Consider the following 10,921-nt stretch of genomic DNA (forward strand, 5'->3'; position numbering starts at 1 on the left):
TATATATATATATATATTTTTTTTTTTTTTTTCCAGTTAATTCTGATGTTCTTCCGCATTTGGAATCTACTACTGTAGACATCTATCCTATTATTACATTTTGCACACATACAGAAAGGTCATGTAGTTTTGCATATTCATCAGAATAAATTTTATTTGCTTCAGTTTCCACACAAAGGATAGCAAGTACATGTGCCATTCTCTCCATGACCCATAATCATCTATCACTGTGTTCTCTCTGAAACACCTGCTCAAAAAAAATCTACCAACATCTTACATCAGCAAAGTTAATAAGCAAGCTTTATATCAAATTTGTCACTGTGTGTTTTGGTGAATGACATAGACAGTGCAAAAGACTCTTCATCAAAGAGAAAATAGAAGATGTATCTGTGTGAGTAAAGCTATTCCAAGTAGAAGTGAAAGTAAAGTGTGTGTTTGAAAGGGAAACTGAATAAAAGGTTGCAGAGGATATTCTGGGTTACTTAGGGTTAAGACTTAGTAGTTATACTCCGTGTATTATAATATGTCAAAATACATTCTACTGTCATGTATATTTAAACAGAACAAATGAAAAAAAATAGGCACCAAAAAAAAGTTAATGCAATCTAATTTAATACATGACTAGAGTTAGAGCCCAACAAGACTCCTGATATGAGAAAGGCCAATGCTCACACCCAAAGATACTTCATATTATTTCCAAAGATATCAATAATCACTATTTTTAGGGTATATTGGCATCTTATCTTAGTCCAAAAAGCATATAAAAAGTAATTGCTACACTGTTCTATTTCTCTCTGTCATGTTTCTTTGAGAATAAAGCTGAACCTGTAATTGGATGCCATAAATCTGACAAACAATCTGTGTCACAGAATGTTCAAAAACAGATTAAAATTTGAATATCACTGCTATTTCTAATACACTCTTAGGCATATGTGTTACCTTTAAATGCTGTATTTTTTTGTCTTTCTTTAAGTGGCTATGTGAATCTTAAAATCAGACAAATGAATGTGCATGAAAATCTTGTATCTAATTCTGATCACTCTTCATTAAGTTACACCCATGTCATCATTTTCTTGACTTGTTCCCATGTCCATTATGACCTGTGCTAGTGTACTCACATCTGTCCGGAGACATTGGTGCTATTTCCATATCAAGTATATATTGTATCTTTGACCTGCTCTTTGATAATTTGGATGAAGTTCTTTCCTCTGAAATGTTGAAATATAAAGTGAAAGAAAATTTATGCCAGTTTATCAAAAGAACAAAACTATGAATAATGCAGAAATACAATACAAAAAATTAAAACTAACCAATGAAAAATGTGACAAAATTTTAAATCAAACAAGATATAGTGCCTGTCTCAAAGTTTACTGCCAGCATGAAACTCTTCACATAAATGACTAGATTATAAGATAAAATGCATTTTCCAGACTAGTAAGAGAAAAGAAATAAAAAAACACTGACATATAAAATGTGCTCTGGAAAGAGATGGAAAGAAGGACAATAAATAGATGGTAAATGTCTGAAGCTAAGCCTCAAAACAAGGGTAAATGTTTTGTCAAGTGGACATGGAAAATTTAGCAGCTACCACCAAAATAAAACAAAGAGAACCAAAGACAAAGTAAAATATCTTTGGTTGTGAGTGTATTCTTTACATTGGCCTTTTCTCATCTCAGGAGTCCTGTTGTGCTCTAACTCTAGTCATGTATTAAATTAGATGGTATTAACTCTTTTTGTGCCCATTTTTATTCTGTGTAGATAAACATGACAGTAGAATGTATTTTGACTTATTATCAAGGTGAGCAAATGCAGGGCATAACACTGTGCAAATTTTAGTAGAATATTTTTCAGGGAAGAAATCTGCTGTGATGAAACTGCAGGGTCAACTGACATTATCTTGGAATCAATTATTTTAGCTTTCCTGACATGTCTTCAGATTTTCTAGACACAAGTACCTAGGATTACTCAGTGGCTGGGTTCTTCCCTGAGACATGAAAGGATAAAGAAGGCATAGTTTAAGGTGGACTTGTTTCTGTCTTCTTCAACTTTTTGTTGCCGTGACCAAAATAAGTCATGATATAAACAAACTAAAGGAAGAAATGTTTAGTTTCACCCTATTTCAGAGATTTCAGTGCATGGTCAGAGGGCTCCATTGCTTTGGGCCAGAAGCAAGGCAGAACATCGTGTTGGAAGGATATGGCAGCCAGGAAGTATAGAGAGGCAGAGAGAAAAAGACTGGGGATAAGATATCATCCACAAAGAACTCCTAAAAAACTTCCACTAATACTTGTTAATCCACTGATGATATCGTAATCCTCAAGGTTCATTATTTCCTCACAGACCCACCACTGAACATTGCTATGTTGGGGATCAAGCCTTCAACAAATGACCTTCTGGGGGACAAGCCAGATTCAAACCACAACAACTTGAAAGAGAAAATGCTTTTTATTTTGGCTGTCTTCAAACTGTAGAGTTTCTAGAATAAATGCAAGATTTGTTTCATAAGCATTGAAAAATAAGGATTAAAAAATTTGGAAATGGATAGGGACCATAAAATATCATCATAACTAATGTAAACATTAAAAATAATAGAAAAAAAATTAAAAATCCCTTCTGAAGTCCAGAATTGAATCAAGATAAGAATAAAATGACAATAAAATATTAACTCCTGACTTGTCTTAAGAAGCAAAGGAGCTGGGCACGGTGGTGCACATCTATAATCCCAGCAGCTTGGGAAACTGACACAGGAGGATCACAAATTCAAAGCCAGCTTCAGCAAAGGCGAGGCACTAAGCAATTCAGTGAAACCCTGTCTCTAAATAAAATACAAAATAGGGCTGGGGATGTGGCTCAGTGGTCGAGTGCCCTGAGTTCAATCCCTGTCCCCCAGCGAAAAAAAGACTTTGACGTCAATTTGGCTGAAACTTGAGCTCATGTATTCCTTGTATTTAAAGTGAAGCAATTCCTGGATTGGCTGTGAAGTGTCTGATACTGAAGAAATCAAGAAGGCCAAGGGATATGTGTCATTTTGTTTCACTGATTTCATCAACAGCTATGCTTAAACTTTGAGACGATGAAGAAGAGGTGGACCATAAAAGAAAGGACTACAGTATCAAATTAAGTGAGAATCTTTGAGGAAAACAAAATATGAAGTTCTTTGAAGGAAGCAAGATCAAGGGCAAGAGTGAGATTTAAAAGCTTTAAATGGATCTTCATGGCATCATTATCCTCTCAAACATGGATACAACTTCTTGTGCATCCACAACCTTTGACCTCATCTTTACATTTCTCTGTTAGTCACTATGGTCAAGCCACCTGCCTCTCAAATACAGTAGTCACACACCTGACCCTGGATTTTGCACTGGTTTTTCTCTTTGCCTGAACATGTTCCCCTTAGATAACAGCAAGAATCATTCTAAATATTTTAGCAAATACCATTTCTTGGTAAAGTCATTTTTTTAAATTGCCAAGCCAGTCCCCCAGTGCTCCCTTCTTTTCTTTACTCTTCTAGAACATACTATATAATTGACTTTCTTTTATTGTAATTTTTAATAGTTTTCTTTCTTCTCTTACCAGAACAGGGATTTGTTTCTGTTTTGTTCACTGATACATCTCCAAAACTTACAGTGATTTTCTTCTACAAGTCTCAATAAATATATTCTAAGTGGATAAAATTTAGATTTGAGGGTTATTGTCACTTAATGAAATGCTATTTTCCTGTTCAAACATGTTAGTTTCATGCCCAGCAGAAAAGTTACTGCCATGTTTCTTGTTCCAGCTGCAGCTTATTTTAAAAAGACAAAATAAACCTAAATAAGGCAACTGGTGCAAGGTATGTCTAAGCACCTATTATATTTTTGCTTGCAGTTGTTTATTGGTAGTGTAAATATTCTTGGTCATGGGCACTGAAATGCAGTCAGGGCTCACATCCACGTCGGGCTACACACAAACAAAATAATCCCCTAAGAGACAAGGAGGTAGTGAAGAAAAGAAAAGAGGCCACAGGGACCCTGAGAGAGAGCAGGGAAAAAATACATACATACACCGAGAAAGGACAAACTGACTTCAGCAACTAAACTTTACTAGTTTCTTTTCCTCTGAAGCATGGACAAACATTATTTTTGCAATCCTGAGAGATTTTGTGTTCTTCCACTGTTCCTTTGCTCCTTTACTTGAGCTAGCTAGCTAAGTCACTGTACCTGATGCACAAAGCTGCTTGAAGCAGTACAATTTGGGAGGGAAGGGGCACATATGCTAATGATGCACCTATCTTAACATTTCCTTCAATAAAAATTCCTAGAAATGTTTCTCCAAGCTCTACTATAAATTTGATTCTGTCTGTACCAAAACACCATTTTTTTATAAACACTTCTTCTGATCATTTAAAAAAAATCATAACCCATTTTTTCCTTTCAATTCATGTTTTCTCTACTGCAATATGCTTTGTAGTGGAAATAACTACTATTTTTAAATTATTAAATAAGCACTTTTTGCTCATTTAAGCCACTCCTTATGGAGTTTATATACCAGTGAGGTCATTGGAAGAGTAGACAAAAATTAAAAAATTTTAAAAAAAGAAACAAATACATAAGTTAAAAGTAATTTAATGTGAAATGATGACTAATAGTATGAAATAAAATGACAATATAGAACACAAAGGTTTATATGAGGTTGTTTCATGGACAGAATTTCTATAGCTTTTTCTCTATTATAGAGCTTTGTTTAATTGCTTAATATCTAGAAAAGTGCGATGTGTGTGGGTGTGTGAGTGTGTTGTGAACACATGCATATGCTGGTACCTGGAGTCTACTTGTATGCCATGCTCCTTGGTCCATATTTCTTTGCAAGTCATCTATGTCACATCTTTCAGAAAACTACTTGGGTTGTATCTTAACCATATTTCCAAACATTTCTGCTTTATCACTGTAATATTATGTTGTAACTGTTTGTTTCCTTGCCTGTCTTCTCCACTAAACTATAAGGTATTGTAGACAGAGAAGATGATTATATTAGTTTTGTATAAATGAAAAAAATAGCAAGAAGACAATAGCCTGAGAGTTTAAACATTTAAACTACAATTTTTCTTCTTTTTCCTTTTCTCCCTTTGTAGTAGTTCAAATGCTAAACTCTCAGACTATGTACAGTGTTGCATTCTGGGTCCCAAGAGATACATTCATGTGGGTCCTAGGAACTGAATTTAATGTAATTTGAGGAATAAAAATATCTTTGCAGATATGATTAAGCTGAGGATTATTGGCATGGTCTCTAAATCCAATAACAAATATCATATGAGACACACAGAGACAGATGAGGAGAGGAGGAAAAGGTCATGTGATGAATACAGACAAAGTCTGGGACACCTGGAACCCGGAAAATTTAGAACAGAGCAAAAGCAATTCTCTTTTAGTGCCTGTGAAGGGTGTGGGAGCCTCCAGGATTGTGAGACAATATCTTCATTTTGTTTTTAAACCACCAAATTCATGGTAATTTGTTGAAGCAGCCACATGATACTGATACACAATTGAAAATGCATTAAGCATTAAGTGACATAGACTGGGGAGCAATCAGTTTGCTAATGAGCTGAGAGATGCCTAGCAGGTGTAACAGAAGGTAACCAAGATGGAGCTTCAAGAACCTTTATGACAGGAGCAGATGCAAACAGGTGGGAAGCAGTATGCATGCCAAGGCAAAGGTAACACAGAGGTCTTAAAAGCAGCTTGTGTTTTAGGGGTGGTATATGCTTCTGTGTACTGAATGAGTTTACAGGCAAATGCTCAATTGCACTGCAGTTTATACCAGTTTAGAGATTGTGCTATTATTTGACGATCATAAGACTTTATAATTTTAACAATTTTGCATAATGAATAGTACAGTATGGATTATACGATAGTGCAGATAGTTTATAAGTAAGCAATAGTTCTTTTCACAAGGAAGAACACAGTCTAGAAACTAAATATATTCATTTTTATTTTATTATATAGTTGTTATGTGATTAAAAACTAAGGCAAGCCCTAAACAAAAGCAAATACTATTGGTGGAATTAGAATAGACTTGATAGCAAAATGTTTAATTCTAAGCATTAACATATGAATTAAATCATTGTTTTTTTAGATAATATGTTAAGGTATCTCTAATACAGTTTTATATCTGGATACTGATCTTTAATATATTTTATAGTTTTATTTTTTATTGTGTTTGTTTACTAGGTGAAGTTATGGAAGATAAATAATAGGGTTTGCTGAAAGCAACATGTTTCCTCAGCTGTTATTAAACAAAGAAATATCTGAAAATACTACAAATATACTGAATTTATATGACTGAAAAATGTCTTTTGTTTTACTATTCTTGTATATACAGGGAAGAAAAATCTGGGGTACGAAATCCCTTACATTTAAAAAAAAAACAATATAATTAAAATCTGAAAATTTGTAGAAAGGTTGCTAATGTTCTGCTTCCTTTACTTCAGATATGTGTGTCCCATAAGGATTCTAAGTTTCAAGGACACTCTCCATTCTAGTGAGCACATTGGAAGAACAGCTGCAACATCCACAGAATAATTTGATAAAGCGTATGAAATGAATATGTCCCAATTAGACTTATTTCAAATTGATACACAGGGAAATAGGATATGTTCTTGTCACCAGTTATTCTCCAGTGATCCCTTCTCCATCATCTGTCCCTGGGCTGTGTTATATTTCAGCTTTTTGTCTTCTCTACCTAGGTCACATTGTATTATGCCCGAATCAGTTATTGAAAATTAAATCTACCTGGCAAGTCTTCCCTCTAGAACTAAAAACACGAACAAATAAAAAAGAAAATACCCATCCAGGAATCTAACACTTTAGGCGCCAATATTTGCTACAGTTTTGGGATTGTGTTAGAGTTCAACTATGTAGTGAGAGAAAAGAAAAAGAATCAATATTAGTTCTTTTACAATATAAGTTCTAGCAAAGCGTACAGAAAAAAATGAACAAATTAGAACTTCAATTTTTTTTCAAAAATTAATTATCCATGTGTCAGTGTCTTTAGGTTGCAATGTGTCAGTGTCTTTAGGTTGAGCGTTCCTTAATTATGAGTTTATATAAAAAGAGCATAAAGAAAATAATTAAACCCAACCTTAGTCTGTGCTAAAATTTTCTACCACTATAAAATATACTTGATGAAACAAGTACCCTAAAATATTATTTTAAAAATTGAGAATATCTGATATGTTTTAAATGCCCTATATTCATAGTTTTGCCCATTTTCTCAATTAATTCCTCAAAAATATCATTTAGATTGTGTTTATTATTGTCCTCACTTTATTGGTGTGAAAAATCAATATATGGAGTGGTTCAGTGGGTGCTAATTTATGGACCTAGTAAATAATTTTCATATTTACAACCAGCAGTTCAACTCCAGAGATCTCATGCTGCCTTTACTAATTGATGGTGGGAAAATGTTTATTTTTCCAATATAGAAATATGCATTTCCCACTTGTTTCCAGGTACAAATGAAGCTTTATTGATATGGCAGTGAATAAAATAAAATTATTTGTCCAAAAAAAGCCTGGGAACAGGGTCTGGGCATGAGGATCAGGGAGAGAACTTGCCTAGCATAAGGAACACCTTGCATTCAATTCCTAGCATCTCAAGAAAAAAAAAATATTTGGGAGGATATTAGTTTTTTAAATTACTTATTTTCTTTTTTAAAAAATCAATTAAGTGTATCAGTTAATTAGCACTAAGAAGACAAAAAGTTTGGTCATATACTTCTAGTCATTCATGAATTCTCATTCCCTCTGGTACAAAGAATTAAGAATAAAAAAATTCAATTAAAAAATATCATAAGTATCTAATATTAATTTAGTGGTATTCATCAGTTGTTGTCATCAGTAACTAATAAGTCATAAGTAAATAATATGATAGGCTTTGAAATAGAGGTAAACTTGACTTCCATTATCTGAAATGTCTGCTGTTAAATGATACTCCATAAAAAAAATTGGGGGAATATGAGGGACTCCCAAATATATAGAAGATGAAGCCTTGAAGTTGAACTCAAAGCTAGCAGATTTCTTGAGAGGATTGTAAAAACAATAACCAAATCAAAAGCATTGTTACACAAACCACGGCACAATGAAGAATAAGCAAGAAAAATACTGTATATGTAATACAGTAGAATTATTTAGTCTCAAGGAACATTAAGCAGAGAAAAGCCTTGGGGAGAAGACTGCAGTTTTGTGTAGAGTGATTAATTATATATATATAATTATATATATATATATAATTTATATGTATGTGTATAATTTATATATATATATAATTTATATGTATGTGTATAATTTATATATATATAAATTATACACATACATACACACATTGTTGTGAGACATAGACTATAAAGTATATGGTCAAATGAAATGAAATTTTTGTTTTTCATATATATTCCAAATGGGTTTTCCTTTTTAATAGTAGCATTCCTCTATGTAAGGACTCAAGCATCCTGACCTATTCCATCTTGGGGTGCTGGCAACTGGACATCTATATCATGGAAGGAGAAAAAAGTTTGAGAATATCCCTTAGGAAATTTTTGTGTCAGAGGCTGAAGTGGGTAGAATATTTGGGTACCCAGGATTATGGGGAAAACTGGCCATTAGCTAATAAGTACTCATAAATAGATTTTTAAAGGGTGTATTAACTAGTCATTCAATTAAAGTATCTGAAATTAGATTCATATATAAAAGTTGTTAGGAGGAGATAAGAACTTGAGGTAATGAGGAACTGAAATTTTTTGGTATTGAGGGCAAGGGTATTCAAAGCAGAGAAAATTGCCAATGCGCAGGAGCTGAAGTAGGTACTTCATTGATATGTTTGAGAAACAGCATTGGAATTTAAAGGCAGTTTAGGAAAATAACAAGGGCCAGATGCTATAAAACCTATAGGTCATATAATTTATTTGGTTTTTATTTTGGATGAAATAGGGAATCATGGATGGATTGGGATAAGGGAGTGATGTATATTTTAATGCAATCACTTGCTGCTTATTGAGTATAAACTGAAGAGTTTTTAAAAGCTCTTTTAACTTGCAAGCTATTTTAGTCATTCAAGTAAGCAGTGAGGGGTAGCCCAGAGTGTGGCAGTTGTCTAAAGTTTGAGAAATGATCAGATTCTGGAAATCTTTTGGGAATACAGGAGTAAGTTAGGTGGCAGACTAGATGCAACATTTGGGGTTGTCTGGATTTTTTCACCAGGGTACAACAAAATACCTGAGACTGGGTATTTGTAAAGAAATAAAATTAATTTCTCACAGTTCTGGAGGGTTGGAAGTTCAAGATGAAGATGCAGGCATTACGTGTGATGAGTACCTCACCTGGCAGTACACTGAAGTGCAAGATAACAAAATACGTGTGTAGCTTTCTTTAATGAGGGTGTGAATTCCATTTAAAAGAGACATGCCCTGGGTCTCTGGTTGTGGCTCAGAGGTGAAGCACTGGCCTAGCATGCATGAGGCACTTGGTTAGATCCTCCACACCACAACAAAAATAAAATAAAGATATTGTGTCTGCCTATAACTAAAAGATATTTAAGAAAAAGAGAAAGACAAACCCTCATGGCCAAATCAACTTCCTAAGATTCATTCTTAATATTAACACACAGGTAACATCTTAATTGTGGATTGATATATTCAAACCAGAGAATAATATTAAACAAGAATGACTATAGCTATTTTGACTTAAACAGATAAAAAAAGGAACTACAATTACTGAGAACTTAGAAGTTCAGTTGGGACATAATAAGTTTAAAAAGTTTCATTGATACACAAGTACCATTGTTATATATTATTGGATATGGATCTAGTGATCAGGGAGGGGAACTTGGGTGTCAACAGCAGGTATATATAAACATGAAAGAGACTGAAATCATCAAGATATCATAATGTGCTAATATGTCATATACCTTAAAAACAATTATTTGTGGATAAACTTAGGTACATATCAATTTATGTCAATTAAAATGATGTTGATCCAGCAATAGTAGAACAAACCAATTTTATCTATTTCTATTAGTAACTACATGGATTTTGTCTTGTAAATTGTAATTTAAAAAATCAGAGCGAAGGAAGATGGCGGCGAGGGGAGTGCATTGCCCCCGTGTGCTGCTTCACTGTGTGGGAGTATGACAAGTCAGGACGGCTAAAGGCTATCTTGTTAGGAATTTCCAGCAATAGTGGGGTGCTCCGGAACCTGGAGGAAGGATTTCCATCGCACGAGGATCGGCTACGGGGACTCAAACGCGAGAGGTTTGTCGCACGGAGGGTAACACTGCTTATTCAGCAAATCGCCCCCCGGCTAGAGTCTGCAGCGCGCGCTGCGATAGAGACGCAGGGTTACAGCGCTGCAGTTTCTGCCAGCCGCGCAAGCACCGTACTCAGGGCTGAATTCTGGGTTCGAGACGGGGGAAGGAAGCGGTCCATCTCGGTTCTCCACACCGGTCAGACCACAGAGGAGGCCAGCAGCCACCATGTTGGTAAACTGACGTCACCTTCCCTGTTTTCGACTGACCGCAGCTCATTCAGCCATAGATCAGGTAATTTCAGGCTGCAATTCGCCTGCGGCTTGCAGACAGATTGCTAGGGTTCAGCGCCTGGGTGCTTCTTAGAACCTGATCTTATTGGAGAGAACACCGAGCGCGGGGCGGCCGAGTTCCGGCCCCCGGAACCGTCCCGGAACCGCCCTGGCCCAGGGCTGCGGAGCCTGCGGAGGCTGCTTCTTGGACCCTGCCCCTATCAGAGCATACACCAAGCACTAAGCAGCCGAATTCCGGCTCCCGGAACTGAGCCCGCGGGGACTGCTTCTTGGAGCTACACTTATAGGAGCTTACACCGAGCACGGAGCGGCCGAGTTCCGGCTCCCGGAACTTCCCTGGACCGGGGCTAGGAGCCC

This window comes from Marmota marmota, unplaced genomic scaffold, assembly GCF_001458135.2.
Source record: "Marmota marmota marmota unplaced genomic scaffold, marMar, whole genome shotgun sequence".
Lineage (NCBI taxonomy): Eukaryota > Metazoa > Chordata > Mammalia > Rodentia > Sciuridae > Marmota > Marmota marmota.